This window comes from Dermacentor silvarum, chromosome 1 (assembly GCF_013339745.2).
Source record: "Dermacentor silvarum isolate Dsil-2018 chromosome 1, BIME_Dsil_1.4, whole genome shotgun sequence".
NCBI classification, from domain to species: domain Eukaryota; kingdom Metazoa; phylum Arthropoda; class Arachnida; order Ixodida; family Ixodidae; genus Dermacentor; species Dermacentor silvarum.
Window position 1 is genome coordinate 400219124 of NC_051154.1, and position 15400 is coordinate 400234523.

General features: G+C 47.0%; 1 pseudogene; it reads right to left on the reverse strand.

Annotated features, from left to right (window-relative positions):
• Positions 1-9633: 9633 nt before the first annotated feature.
• On the reverse strand, positions 9634-15071 carry LOC119454631 (uncharacterized; annotated as a pseudogene).
• Between the last annotated feature and the right edge of the window lie 329 nt (positions 15072-15400).

The window sequence follows — 15400 nt, forward strand, 5'->3', positions numbered from 1 at the left end:
GTGAAATATTCTGTACAATTCTGAATCTGTTGACGTAAAGGCAAATGACGGCTGCACGCTCGCACACAGCGGAAGACACAGCGGCCCAGGCACTCGCCGCAGGAAATGCAACCCTTTTTGCGGGTACTTAAGTTTTCTAGTGGAAAGACGCAGCGAACAAGCTATTGCTACGGGAGTAGGTATAGCCTGGTATAGCCGGCCTTGACTTGTGAAATGCACTTCACCCCGACGAGGACGATGCCATCTACGCTTAACGAAGATTAACAATTAGTTATCTCTTCTCCGATCGGGTGGGTCGTCTCAATCATGCGTATTCGAAGACTGGTCCATTCAGTGGCGTGATGAGAGACCGTTGCTCCAAACGCCCACTGTACCTGTCGTACTTACTGTATTTTACTGAGCTTACTTCACTTTTTACTTAATTTCTTCACAAGCACACGCGAGGGGGGGGGTCCCATGTCTTTGATATACATGTATAGAGTCTGCTTAAACTACCGGATATTTACTATCGATCAAGTCACGTAGAGGAAAGCAGACGCTTGCCCCCCCCCCCCCCTGGTCGGGCCGGTGAACCACCCCCGAAAAAAATTTCTGGCTACGCCCCTGTACCAAGTGAACGAGCCGCGAGAGTTACGCGGTTTGTATTTATTTTTGGTACCGCAGCATCGGCCAACAGACACATTCCGCTTCCCAAGAGCCCAGTTAAGGATTTCGCCTTAATAAAGAAAGAACAGAGCGCGGGATGCAGTCTTGTAAAGCAAATCGAATGCATGAAATAAAAGAAAGGAAACGATAGGGTGTAAAAGCGTTAGCATGACCTAGCCATATCTGCTACGTTCTCTTGGTTATTATCGCGGTCTCCAGCTTATTTTCTTCTGCAGCACGTTCACGTTGCTCATTCCACGCATAACTAAATGAAGTATGCGCGCGGAATGCGTTACTCAAACAGCCGCGTAAGCGCGGACCAAGCGAGCTAGAAGGAAGTAGACAAAATACCCGTATTCACAGCCGGCAACAGCGTTCTCTGCGCGGTGAGTCACTGCGGTATTACCTTGCGGTGACGTCGTGCTTAATATATCCCAAATTATAGCGATGTTGGCTAATAGCAACCAAAATATCAGGCTCGTAGCAGACTACTGCCGCCTTGGCGCGGCTTCCGCAGTGGGGAAAGCCCACGGATGGATCGATGGATGGATGAGGCTGAACCCTTTAAAACGGGCGGTGGCATACGCCACCTAGCCATGACTATTAACATAATTTGTACTTTGTGGTGGGTGAAATTTCACCCCTGCCTTAATTTTATCCACCAATCAGATAACCTCTGTTTGGTTATTTCTACCCGCTTAAAGTCTATTTTGCCTTCACTGTCCCTAAACCCCAATGCTTTGAAAAAATCAGCCCCGTTGCCTTGCACTGTAGGGTTAAGCCCCTTACAGAAAAGTATGAGGTGTTCAGCCATTTCCTCTTCTTCTCCACACGCACAGCACAACGTGTCTATACCTTGGTACTTGACTCGGTACATCTTAGTCCGCAATACTCCCGTCCTGGCTTCAAACAACAAAGAGCTTCCCCTAGAATTATCGTAGATATTTTCTTTGGCAATTTCTTGCTTGAAAGTTCGGTATGTGCCCAGTGCTGATTTCGTCTGCATCCCTGTTTTCCACAGACCCCTCTCTGTTTCCTTAACCTTTTTCTTAACCGCTGTTTCCTGGTTTGCACCCCTCCTGCAGTCCAAATATTTGATTGACAGTTTTCTGGTCAGCTTCCTCCATTTTGTATCAACATTCCTCATGTACAAATAACTGAAAACTCTCCTTGCCCACCGCTTTTCTGCCATTTCTCTCAATCGCTCCTCAAATTCTATCTTGCTGCTGGCTTCCCTGCCCTCGAATGACGTCCATCCCATGTCACCCTGTACCCCCTGATTTGGTGTATTTCCGTGTGCTCCCAGAGCCAGTCTACCTGCCCCTCGCTGCTTAGCTTCCAACCTTGCTCGAACCTCTGATCTCATGCACAGGACCGCATTGCTGAAAGTCAAACTAGGGACCATCACCCCTTTCCAAATCCCTCTCACCACTTCGTACCTATTGTAATTCCACAGTGCCCTATTTTTCATCACAGCTGCATTTCTGCTACCTTTAGCCGTCACATATTTTTCATGTTCCGTTAGGTACTCAGCCCCATTGTTTATCCACACTCCAAGATATTTGTACTTATCCACCACCTCCAGCGTTACGTAACCTCCTGTATCCTATGCTTGCTGCCCTGATTATCATTAAAAGTCATGACTGCCGATTTTTCTTTACTAAACTTCAAACCTAAGCTATCTCCCTCTTTACCACAGATGTCCATTAATCTCTGCAAGTCTTCCTTGCTGTCAGCCATAAGTACAATGTCATCTGCATACATCAGTCCTGGTAATGACTGTTTAATCCATTCTCCTTGCTTGAAATAGGAAAGGTTGAAGCCAAGTCCGCTCCTCTCTAATTTTTTCTCTAATCCTTGTAAATACAGCATGAACAACAGAGGTGACAGAGGGCACCCCTGCCTAAGCCCCTGCTGTATATCTATAGGCCCAGATACCTTGTTTTCCCATTTTATAAGCACCTTGTTACTTTTATAGATATCTTTTAAAAGATTTCTTACTCCATCTTCCACCTCTAAAGTGCCCAGTATGTCCCACAAATCCTTTTGGATTACACTGTCATAGGCTCCCTTGATATCCAGAAAGGCAAGCCATAGGGGCCTGTGTTCCTTTTCTGCTATTTCAATACACTGCGTCAATGAGAACAGATTATCTTCTAACCTTCTTTGTTTTCGGAACCCATTTTGTAGTTCCCCCAGCACCTCCTCGCTCTCCACCCATGCCTGCAGTCTGTCCTTTATAATCTGCATCACCACCCTGTAAACCACTGACGTCACTGTTATGGGACGGTAGTTGTTTATGTCGGCTTTGTCCCCATTTCCCTTATATATCATGCTCATCCTGCTCAGTCTCCACCCGTCGGGGGCTTTACCGTCCATTATCCGGTACAGCAGCGCCGTGGCGCGGGAGTTCACACAAAAAGGTCCTCGCTCCTCCCATGCATTCGCGCGGCGCTTTGGACACTCTCCCATATTCCTACGTCACTCTACTCCAACCTCTCCGGTAGCCGCCCGGCCGTCGATCCCCTGCGATAGCGATCAAGCAGCGTGCGTTGCGAGCGTTCTGTCGCAGCGCCGAACATGGCCGGTATTCCGGTAACCACAGGCGGGCTGGATGTTTTGACGGATAGCCAGAGGCGTAGACGTACGTGAGCGTAGAACGTAGCTTCGTAGACGTACGTGAGCGACCTGATCGGCAAGCACGGTCGAGCCATCTGGTGGCGCAGAGCTTAACCAGCCAAATACAGATCTAATATTCCTGTAACCAAGTGTAAAACATTTGAAACATATAAAAAGACAACATGTTCAAGATTACGCTCCTGCCAAAAATTTGAGCCAGCAGCGAAGTAGAAAAAACTTGGTTACTGCTATATTAGCTGTGTGTTTGGTTGAGCTTTGTGCCGCCAGGTGACTGCACCGTGCAAGCAGTTCACGTTTGCCCCTCCGTTCATCACGTAAAACGTGGTAAAACGGCCAGTACACTTACGCTTGCGTTCACCTGAATATCGGACAAGCTAAATTACATTGTGGCAATCCTTCGACGTGAAGTGATGGCCGCAAACGCGTAGATGCTGGCGCCGTTTGGATACCGACAGTCCGATGCGCTGCAGCCACTCCGCTCGTCTGCTGCCTTGCAGCGGGGCACGATGTCGCAGCTTGACATGTCGCCGATCGCTACGTTTGCAGCCCACAACGCAAGGGCGAACCATGATGCTTGCGAAAAGAATGAACAAGACCAACACTGACCGCGCAGCTCTCGTCAACACGGAGCACGTTGTAACACAAGCAGACGACACTTGCTGTGGGCCGGAAGTGCTTTTTGTGTAGTGATACGTATGTCCTTGTGCATTCTCTTTCTGCTACTTTCTTTTTATAGAAACAAATTAACTAACATCTAAACTATTACGAACAACATTTGTTCACATAATGTTGGAAAAATTATCGATGATGCGCCCTGGGCAGCCAGTCGGATAGCTGGCCCAGTGACGTATTCTGGGCAAATCGCGTCATCTGGGCACAAAACTCAGCCGCTTGGCGTGCTGCAATCGGTAGCGATGTACATTTTTAAAACCTTATTATAAATTACACTACGTGGAGCGCTTATATGTGTCAATTAATGATCATAAGGACCTACTCTAACGACTCAGTACGTTTGTACAAAATCGTTAAAGCGAATTCGCGTGGGCCAAAAGCCTTTGTACCAATGTCACTGTGCAAAATACGTGCTGTGTTTGCGAAATAGGAAATATAGAACTTAACGCACGCGCCTGGATTCCGTAACGAGGAAACGACGAGAAATTGCATTCCATCACCTCTGGGACTACCCTAAGTCTCTAAAAAAGAGAAAAAAGAGGCTCATTGCTGGCAGGGAAACTTCTAAGACTATGGCAATTGATATTCAACTTACAGCATTCAAGATGTAAAGGTTTATCAGAGTTCAGGAAAATTATGAAAAGCGCGTGGCTTGTACGTTATGAGCATCCGCGAATAACACATGCCAGATACGTATAACTTGGCTTTCTTGCGTACTTCACGACGGCTGCCAAGCTATCATTGAGCGGTTGTTAATTGACTTTCGCTTAATCAACTCACGTTCATAAACCTGTATGCTGGAAAGAGGATAATTGTTTGCTTTAATTCAGAGAAATAATTTTTATTCGCGCATTTTCGCACGATGAAAATTGCTACCAGTGTTTCATAACTGACGCCAGTGAACTACAGAATGATCTAGGCGGCGCCGAAGGTTGCGGACCGGACCGGTATGTGGTCCGAAAAAAAGTGCCACGATAACTACGAAGTATTTCAACTCGGCGCTCACTCACACGCACACACAGACACACACACACGCACACACACACGCACGCTCACACACACAATTGCAGAATAGGAGTTACAGGTATTAACTCATAAATTACATACACTTGGAAACTAACGCACGCGCAAAAACACACAATAAATACTTTGTCACGGTGCAAAGAGTCAACCTATAGCGGGAAAGAAGATAATTGCTTGGTTTAATTCACAAAATAATACTTATTCGCGCTTTTTCGCACGATAAAAATAGCTACCAGTATTTCATATCTGACGGCACTGAACTACAGAAAAATCTAGGCGGCGCCGAAGGTTGCGGACCGGACCGATGGGTGGTTAGAAATTAACTACGAAGTATTTCTCCTTGGCGCGCACACACACAGACACGCGCACACACATACTCACACACGCACACACAGACACATACATACATACACGTACATGCACACGCGCACACACAATTACAAAATAGGAGTTAGAGGCATTAACTTACAGGGTGTCCCAGCTATCACGTAGCACGATTTTAAAAAAGATGAACGGCATTACGCGAAACAAACCTAGTGGCGGCTACTCCACTGTTTCCAGTACAGTGGAGTAGCCGCCAGTATTTTTTCGTTACTGAGATTAAATTAATTAATTGTAATTAATTATCTAACTCGAGAAGTACTGTCCTAATTGTCAAAGTGTCAATGAGAAAATTGTAGAGCAGCATGAAAAACTCCCGAGACAGCTTTCTGTTGCTCAATACGTGCTATATATACCCGCCGTGGTTGCTCAGTGGCTATGGTGTTGGGCTGCTGAGCACGAGGTCACGGGATCGAATCCCGGCCACAGCAGCCGCATTTCGATGGGGGCGAAATGCGAAAACACCCATGTACTTAGATTTAGGTGCACGTTTCCGGAGTCCCCCACTACGGCGTGCCTCATAATGAGATCGTGGTTTTGGCACGTAAAACCCGATAATTTAATTTAATTTTTTACGTGCTATATAAATGTGTTTTTCTGAGCGTGAAAGAAGCCCGCGAATACACGCACAGTGCCTCGAGCGACCAGTCGCGTGGAAATTGTGTGTGTATTCGCGGGCTTCTTTCACACTGGGAAAAACACATTTATGTAGCACGTATTGAGCAACAGAAAGCTGTCTCGGGAGTTTTTCATGCTGCTCTACAATTTTCTCATTGACACTTTGACAATTAGGACAGTACTTCTTGAGTTCGATAATTAATTAAAATTAGCTAAATAAATATCAGTAACGAAAAAATTACTGGCGGCTACTCCACTGTACTGGAAACAATACGCACTAGAGTTGCTTCGCGTAGCGCCATTCCTCTTTTTTCTTAAATCGTGCTGCGTGATAGCTGGGACACCCCGTATACATTACATACATTTGAAAACTAGTGCACGCGCAAGAACACAAAAAAGCTTTGTCACTGCACAAAGAGTCAACAAGGCAGTTTAACAACTCACTTGAAAAAAAAAACTATATGCACAGTTATAGATGTTCTCTATTGACCTGAACGAAGAGTCCGCCTATGCAAAGAGCATTAAAATCTTCATGCAACTCCACCTACAAATATAAGCTGTAATATTCACCTCGCAAAGAACGACGTGCGTAGAAGGCGTGAAATCCTTTCTCCCGATGTTATGGAACCACTGCTTCCGGCGAACGCCATTCCCTCGGGGAATACCCCCGTTCCTAAGAACCTAAGTTCCAGTGACTCTAGAGGATGGATCGATGGATGGATGAGGCTGAACCCTTTAAATCGGGCGGTGGCATACGTCACCTAGCCGTGACTATTAACATATTTTGTACTTTGTGGTGGGTGAAATTTCACCCCTGCCTTGATTTTAGCCACTAATCAGATAACCTCCGTTTGGTTATTTCTACCCGCTTAAAGTCTATTTTGCCTCCACTGTCCCTAAACCCCAATGCTTTGAAAAAATCAGCCCCATTGTTTTGCACTGTAGGGTTAAGCCCTTTACAGAAAAGTATGAGGTGTTCAGCCGTTTCCTCTTCTTCTCCACACGCACAGCACAACGTGTCTACACCTTGGTACTTGACTCGGTACATCTTAGTCCGCAATACTCCCATCCTGGCTTCAAACAACAAAGAGCTTCCCCTAGAATTGTCATAGATATTTTCTTTGGCAATTTCGTGCTTGAAAGTTCTGTATGTTCCCAGTGCTGATTTCGGCTGCATCCCAGTTTTCCATAGACCCCTCTCTGTTTCCTTAACCTTTTTCTTAACCGATGTTTCCTGGTTTGCACCCCTCCTGCAGTCCAAATATTTGATTGACAATTTTCTGGTCAGCTTCCTCCATTTTGTATCAACATTCCTCATGTACAAATAACTGAAAACTCTCCTTGCCCACCGCTTTTCTGCCATTTCTCTCAATCGCTTCTCAAATTCTATGTTGCTGCTGGCTTCCCTGCCCTCAAATGACGTCCATCCCATATGTCACCCTGTACCCCCTGATTTGGTGTATTTCCGTGTGCTCCCAAAGCAAGCCTGCCTACTCCTCGCTGCTTAACTTCCAACCTTGCTCGAACCTCTGATCTCATGCACAGGACCGCATTACCGAAACTCAAACTAGGGACCATCATCATCATCATCAGCCTATATTTTATGTCCACTGCAGGACGAAGGCCTCTCCCTGCGATCTCCAATTACTGCTGTCTTGCGCTAGCGTATTCCAACTTGCGCCTGCAAATTTCCTAACTTCATCATCCCATCTGGTTTTCTGCCAACATCGACTGCGCTTCCCTTCTCTTGGTATCCATTCTGTAACCCTAATGGTCCACCGGTTATCCATCCTACGCATTACATGGCCTGCCCAGCTCCATTTCTTCCGTTTAATGTCAACTAGAATATCGGCTATCCCCGTTTGTTCTCTGATCCACACCGCTCTCTTCCTGTCTGTTAACGTTAGTCCTAAGATTTTTCGTTCCATTGCTCTTTGGGCGGTCCTTAACTTGTTCTCGAGCTTCTTTGTTAACCTCCAAGTTTCTGCCCCATATGTTAGCACCGGTAGAATGCAATGATTGTACACTTTTCTTTTCAACGACAGTGGTAAGCTCCCAGTCAGGATTTGGTAATGCCTGCCGTATGCACTCCAACCTAATTTTATTCTTCTGTAAATTTCTTTCTCGTGATCAGATGCTATTCACTGCATGCTTAGAAGAAGTATTCAAGCTCTTAGACTAGGAAGGCTTAGGAGTGAGGATCAACGGCGAATATCTCAGCAACCTTCGGTTTGCAGCTGACATTGTCCTATTCAGCAACAATGGAGACGAATTACAACAAACGATTGAGGATCTTAATCGAGAAAGTGTAAGAATTGGGTTGAAGATGAATATGCAGAAGACAAAGGTAATGTTCAATAGCCTGGCAAGGGAACAAGAATTCAGGATCGCCAGTCAGCCTCTAGAGTCTGTAAAGGAGTACGTTTATCTAGGTCAATTACTCACAGGGACCATCACCCCTTTCCAAATCCCTCTCACCACTTCGTAGCTATTGTAATTCAACAGTGCCCTATTTTTCATCACAGCTGCATTGCTGCTACCTTTAGTCGTTACATATTTTTAATGTTCCGTTAGGTACTCAGCCCCATTGTTTATCCACACTCCAAGATATTTGTACTTATCCACTACCTCCAGTGTTATCTCCTGTATCCTATGCTCACTGCCCTGATTATCATTAAAAATCATGACTGCCAATTTTTCTTTACTAAACTTCAAACCTAAGCTATCTCCCTCTTTACCACAGATGTTTATTAATCCCTGCAAATCTTCCTTGCTGTCAGCCATAAGTACAATGTCATCCGCGTACATCAGTGCTGGTAATGACTGTTTAATCCATTCTCCTTGCTTGAAATAGGAAAGGTTGAAGCTAAGTCCGCTCCTCTCTAATTTTTTTCTCTAATCCTTGTAAATACAGCATGAACAACAAAGGTGACAGAGGGCAACCCTGCCTAAGCCCTTGCTGTATCTCAATAGGCTCAGATACCCTGTTTTCCCATTTTATAAGCACCTTGTTACTTTTATAGATACCTTTTAAAAGATTACTTACTCCATCTTCCACACCCATGCCTGCAGTCTGTCCTTTATATTCTGCATCACCACCCTGTAAACCACTGACGTCACTGTTATGGGACGGTAGTTGTTTATGTCGGCTTTGTCCCCCTTTCCCTTCTATATCATGCTCATCCTACTCAGTCTCCACCCGTCGGGGGCTTTACCTCCATTATCGTTTTGCACACTGCCTCACTTAATGCTTTCTTAGATTTTGGGCCCAATGTCTTTATTAACATAATTGGGATGCCATCAGGACCTGTCGACGTGCTACTAGGAACCCTCTTCTCTGCCCTTTCCCACTCGCTTTGTTCAAGTGGAGCCACTGCACTAACCAGTCTACCTCACTAGATTGAGCACATCTACATTTCTTTAAATTTTTCTGTCACCATTGTTGTTATATGTTCCATTGCCTCATCTCCTTCTAGCCGAACACCTTGAGCTGTAACTATAAACCTCTGCTCTAGGCTAGTCTTATTACTCTTGGAGTTGAGATGTTTCCAAAATTTCTTCGCTGCTCTTCTATCCTTTTTGTTTACTTCTGACAACCATTGGGTCCACTTCTAATCTTCTCATTGATCAAATGGGCTTCCCTTCTACAGTTTAAGAAGTTATCCCATTTTCTGTCTACATCAGCCTCTGGTTCACCCTTCTGATTTGAATATCTGTGTTCCCTGGATGCTTCCTGACGTTTCTCTATGGCCTTCTTAACCTCCTCATCCCACCAGCTCTTGGGTTAACGTATTCTGTTCCCTTTGGGCGTGACTCGTACCTTAGCAAACTCTAGCTCAAATAGCCCTGTGAAATTTGCATATGTCCACTCTGTTTTAGTATCCTCTGAAATTAATTCCTCAATTTGTTGGGTTGCTATTTCCAGCTGCTTTCTTGAGTAAAATATCCCACCTGGTTGTTCATCTTGCCTCCTACCTACTTTCATTTCTCTTCCAAAACTCACCTTAATACTTTTGTGATCACTACCTAGACTTCTGGAGCCATATTCATCTATGTTCATTACCTTTAGCCTATCATGCATCCTATGTGACATTAGTGCATAATCTATCGTCGACTGCAGGCTCCCTACCTCCCATGTTATGTGCCCTTCACACTTCTCAGTACTGCTGCATACAACTAAGTCATGCATTTCACACATATCCAGCATCATGTTGCCTGTTGAGTCTGTGTACCCGTCCATGTCTTCTATGTGTGCGTTCATATCTCCTAGTATAATAATCTCGCACCCTCCTCCTAGCTCATTAATGTCACTTGATATGCATGCCAGCATTTTTGTGTTTTCCTCTTTGGCATTTGCTCCTGTCCACAGGTATACAAAGCCAAGGAGTGTCTGCTCTCCTGCCACTTTCCCTTTTAGCTATAAATGCTCCTTGCATTCCTCTTTGACCCTTTGCCAATTCATACTTTTATTAATGAATGCCCCAATTCCACCCCCTTTTCTGCTGCCCTCTGTTCTATTGCAATATTCCCATGCATAGTCAGGATTACAGGGTGGTTGCTCTATGTCCCTAAGATGTGTCTCAACAAACCCGTATACCATCAGCTTTTCCTGCCTTAGTTGCTTGTCTATCTCCTCCAACTTCAGCCTATTCCTGCCACCTTGCATATTAATATACCCTATGTCCGAATAACCTTGCCACTGGTGCTTACGTCTATTTCTTCTCCTACAGACTCTACGTTTCTGGAATTTTGGGGCCTTTCTGGGTCCGTCTTTATCTACACTGGTGGCCTCAGGGCTCTGGGTCCTCCAAAAAAGCCGTAGCTTGGCGCCCTATCCTACTACCTACCCTCCTGCCCATGGCACCACTGTAGTGAATGCCATCCTGTGTCAAAGGGTGGTATCCAGACTCGTACACGTCCCGGTTTACGTCCATTACGCCATACCCAAGTGGTCGGCTCAGGCCCCTAATGACCCGGTTAACCTCAACCACCAGGGTGTCGGAACGAAATGTTTTTCGTTCCGGTTTCCGTTTCGTTCCACAGAAAAAAGTTCCGTTCCGTTTTCGTTCCGGAAGAAAAAAAATTTCCGTAACGGTTCAAATGTAGTTTGTTTTCAATAAGAAAAACGAACAAAATACTTAATAGTATAAGTATCTTTTAAAACAGCAAAGAATACTGAACTAATACATAAAAATGCGATAATAATTGTTGGGGTTTGACGTCCCAAAGCCACGATGTGACTATGAGGGAAGTCGCAAAAAGTGCCGAAGCAAGGACACAAACAAAAACTTGGTATGTATTTTTCCTCAAGATTGAATCGCGAATGTTCGTCAAGGGGGGGGGGATAGATTTCAGAAGCAGCAGGTCATCAAGTGTACTCGCCGATAAGCGAGACCGCTGCTCTGACAAAACGAACTTGAGTGCCGAAAATGCCCTCTCAACGCTGACTTGTGTGGCTGGCACACCAAGGGCCACTTGTGCTAACATGTACAGCTCCGGTTGCCGCTCTTTGCGCTCGTCCCAATATTTCAACACATTCGTGCTTCTTGGAAGGCGCGGCTCCTTGTCCAGCATTTCCAGTAAGAGGGCGATGTCCATTGATCCTGGTTCACTTGTCAAATGCGATTGGGCGCCAGCCTCAGCTTCCTTCGTTTTCAGAAACGCCTCAAGGGCATCTTCTGGTTCTCTGAAGTTGGCGCAGCGGTGCTCTTTGGAATGCAGCTGCTACACTGGTTCTGCTGAAGGCCTGTAATACGCTTCCAGGTTTTGCACAGATGCATTCTCGCTCAATATTTTTGATCAGGCGTCAGAAGAAGGCGATAGCGGTGGTCTATGTACAGTGCAGCACAAAAGATATCCGTACTGCAGATATTTCCCTCTCGTTTCGTCATTGAGTGAACGAGGGCCTGTGCCAGTGGCGATGATATCGTTGTTGTCTTCATGGAACACGTCAACCATGCACCGTGGAAATCTCCGATTGTCAATTGTTCGGCCTGAAGCATTTTCGTGGCTTGAGCCGGCTGAAGGGATTCTATGAGCATTTCTACTTTTGCCCATATGCTCTCAGTCCAACTGGCGGTCTCGTTGTGGGGGAGAAAGTCTTTAGCAAAGTCCTTCAATTCGACCAACCTGGTCAACATGACCAACGTCGACATCCAACGTGTCGGGCAATCAATAACAGGCTTCCTTAGCCCTAGCTTCCTTATCAAACCCATTGCACTTAGTGCGCGGAGTTTCTTCGCAAGTGCACGACATTGTGCAACGAGAGTGTTGGAACCCGAGTCCTTCAAAGCGTCACTAACAGCCAGTTGCAGAGTGTGTGCAGCACACCTGACGCCTAACTTGAACTCTGCCCCATCAAGACCAAGGCTCTCCGCATCTTCTGCATTGTCTAGCAGAAAGCCGCAATGTTCAAATTCCGGGTAGCCACTATCGGCTTCCTCGTCTGAAATAGAAGCGTCGGTTTCATGGTCCGTTTCACCGAGAAGACGGGCAGCCTTTAGCATATTTGCACCGTTGTCAGTTGTGACACTGTACACTTGGGCGACACTGAGGTCGTAGCGTGACAGAGTGCTTTTCGCCTGTGATGTGAGATGCTCAGCAGTGTGTCTATCGAAAAGCTCCTTCATGGCGAGCGGTTAAAGAATTAGCTTTCCATTTTCGGCGTACTGTACGTTGATGCCAAGCAGAGCCCTGTCAAGTCGCGACGCGCAGTCGATTTTCAAAGAAAACATCCGTTTTCTCAGCGTCTGCGAAATTTCTTCTCTCTTGCATTTGGCTTGTTCCTGGACCTTGTCCTTAACAGTCTCTGCAGTGATGGCTCGCTTAGCACTGAGCGCTTTAAGGACAGGATCAATTATTTTGCGAAAGCCAGAGTCATCAATTAGCCGAAATGGCCCACCATTTCTCGTGACTAGCCCAACGCAGCTATTCATAATGCTGTCTTCTGTTATTTCCAGCAAAACACACTTCGACGATGTGGGTTGAAACATGCTCTGTATATCCACTTGCCTGAGCTTTGCTGCCGGACAGCCCTCCACCTCGTCCGACACAACACGCTTTGTAGAGCTGGCTGTGTCGGCCAGAATGCTGTCGTACACTTCTTTGTAGCGCCGCTGCAAATGCCACTCCAGGTTTCCACCATGGTCGCCCGACACAACGTGCTGGCAGTTCTCAATCTGACATATCGATTTGTTTGAGACACTGTCATACTTGAAATGCCGTCGAGCTCGGTTTGTTCTGTCGCGTCCCATCGGAACTAGCTGTAAGCCTCGGTGAGGAAACGTTGTACCAGCAGAAAACGAACCATAGGCGCTGTGCAAAGAGCCGACGACACCGCCTGTCGCCACGGCTTGGAAGCGTAAGTGGGCTCGGGCGACTCGCAGTGTTCCTGTGAGCGTCTAGGCGACTACTGTAGTTTCTGTGACAGTTGCGTTTTTCTATCGCAGTTTTACGATTGTGTAAGCCTTCAGCGGCGTCGGGAAACAACTGCTGCATAGTTGGCTGCTCGAACAGGGCCAAATACTCGCCAGGAATACACTTCTACAAGTTTTCGGTGCTGATCTTTCCTTTGAAATACCTGCCCGACATGCGAGCTGACATTGAACCCTGAGTTATGCATTATTGCTCCCGTTGCATGACCTCGGTTGTTCCGGATCGCAAAGTTTTCCCGTGAACTGAAAAACGATAAAAAATATTTCGTTTTTGCTCCGGAACGAAATAATAAATAATGTTCCGGTTACGTTTTCGTTTCGGTCAAAAATATAGTTTTTTTCGTTTTTCGTTCCGTTCCGACACTCTGTCAACCACACTCCGTTCCATCCCGCAAGCCTGGCCCCAGACCTCTGGGATTGTGCATATGGTCACATGCACATTCGCAGAGGCTTCTCTGAGTTTATGCAACCCAACCTCTCTTTAGGTTCTGGCTCCTTCAATAACACCAACACCAACGTACATCGCATGGATAACAACCATATTTTCGTGCTCCATGTTGTCCCATACCATCTTCTGAGCTTTTGCCATTGTGTCAACCATGCACTTCCCTGACTGGGCCTCCACCCTCACCCGCCCGTCTGCCTTCACTTTTGTAAGGACGCCCTGCTCAACCCTCGCTACGTTGGAGTCCCCAACCACCAGGACCCTTCGCTCTACACGTTCGCCTCTCGCCTGCGATTGCTGTCCTCCAGTTCGCGGTAGCTGGTACTCCACCCGCCGTGCGCCACTGACAAGCGGCGACGGGCTCCCTGCCGCTCGTGCCGTCCCACCCGAAGCCTGCCGCGCTACATCGCTGTAGCGTTGTCGAGCCCCCGTGTTGCCGCCTACTCTCGCCCGCTGTTCTACGGCCCCTAGGTGTCCCTCGCTGCTCTCATAGCATGCCTCTGCCTGAGACTCCGCGCTGTCCCTGCAGTCAGCCTGTGCTATTAGCGCCTCCACCCGCTCTTCCAGCACGGCCCGCTTTCCCCGTTCTTCTTGTAGCTCGCCAGCTATTCGCTCTACCAGGCTGGCCTCAGCCCCCTGCCTGTCAAGCAACTCGCCGACCCGAGTCTCGAGCCCTATCCTCCGCTCTCGCTCCACCTTCAGGTCCCCTTTGAGCTCCTCCACACTAGCTTCCCATTCCCCTTCCATCCGCCGCATAGCCCCCTTAAATCCTTCACACAGCCTGCACGCGAAGCTGGCCCCCTCAGCGTCGGCTAAACTTGCGAAGTGCGTCTCGTCCAAATAACACCAACGTTTGCACTCCTCGCACTGCACGAGCTCGCCATCATCCCTGACTTCCCTAGCCTGCCGCTCCATCGCCCGCCCGACCACTTAACAAGAAAGCCCGCCAAAATACCTGAACAAAGCCCCACGGTAAGCCCTATGGCAATCTCGCTATCCGGCTATCTCCGCTAGCTTTCCTTAACACGGTTTAAAACTTCCGCCCTACACTGCTTTCACAATGCAACACGTGCGCCACGACCCGCTTCCAAAAAATACTAGTTACCTACTAACATCCAACCAAAATAACCAAGAAACTAAAAAAGCATGAAAAACAATATATATAGATAGCTCGGTTAACCTAACACTTCTATCAACAAAATAAAAATAAACAATAATTGAACTTATTCCACTCGGCCACGACTACAGTGCACTAGAAGAATTCTAGTACACTGTACCACGACCGTCCCGTTCGGCTTCACTATTGACGCATGCCAGACTACAGGGCTGACGGCGGAAGTGGTGGCAGAAGCAAGAAGCAAACAAACTATGGCCTCCGAGACGGCACGACGCGCAATGTGAACGAGCTTGGAGGCAATTTACAAAGCGAGCTTCCGGCGTGGCCGTCCGCGAGTGCCGCGTTCTAGCCACTGTAGCCGCGTCCTGAGTAGCCGATCGCTCGCGTGTGCTCCAGCCATCGCAAATGGTGCGGCTTTGTACGGTG